The sequence below is a fragment of the Atta colombica genome, unplaced genomic scaffold (genome assembly GCF_001594045.1).
Source record: "Atta colombica isolate Treedump-2 unplaced genomic scaffold, Acol1.0 scaffold163, whole genome shotgun sequence".
Classification (NCBI taxonomy): domain Eukaryota; kingdom Metazoa; phylum Arthropoda; class Insecta; order Hymenoptera; family Formicidae; genus Atta; species Atta colombica.
Genome location: NW_017259254.1, coordinates 2,362,228 through 2,362,982, shown reverse-complemented (window position 1 = coordinate 2,362,982; position 755 = coordinate 2,362,228).

Here is a 755-nt window from a genome sequence, read left to right as displayed (position 1 = left end):
AAGTCCTCATCGTGTCTTTTCCTTGAAATGTTTTATATACTATTTAAACCACAATATTTGTTCCTATTGTCATTTGTTTTTATTAATAGATGGAGTATTATCATAATACTTTTTGTTCACAAATTATCATTCTACTTTACTGCATTTATACTTCTTATGTACAAAATTTAGCGAACACATAACGTTTCCTCAAACGCAGTTATCTGAAAGCTTCTGTGCATCAACGTCGAACTTTGATCAATTAAACGACGTCATCCGAAGCGACATTCAAGAGATTCTCTGTAATTAGAGCAACGTTAATTTCCAATCATAACTTTGCGCGTCTTTCATCGAAACTTTATGTCACCGTCGTCCAAGGAGAGCCGTGATATTTTTATAATACTTCGCAAATTATTTTCCGGGGCCATCCACCAGCTCTGGGCCGTTATTAGTTAATGGAAAAGGTGGACGCGAAAAAAGGAGGACTTTACTGTGCTGAAATGTGATTAAGTCTTTTTCACGCGGCACAAGAGAGATAATTCTCCCTCTCTCGTTTCTCTCCTGGCCCCTTCTCATTTCACTCCTCTCGCAATATTGACTTCTTCCATCTGCTCCAGGCGTAAGACTGATCTAATTATTGCACGAACAGGCTCGCCCAGGGATATTGAAAAGAAATAGCGCAGGAGTGAGCATTAAAGCGCGATAATGGCTGACCAAAAACTAAATGACAAGCTGCCGGACATTGGCTGCAAGAATGAAGGGAACAGGGAATGTAG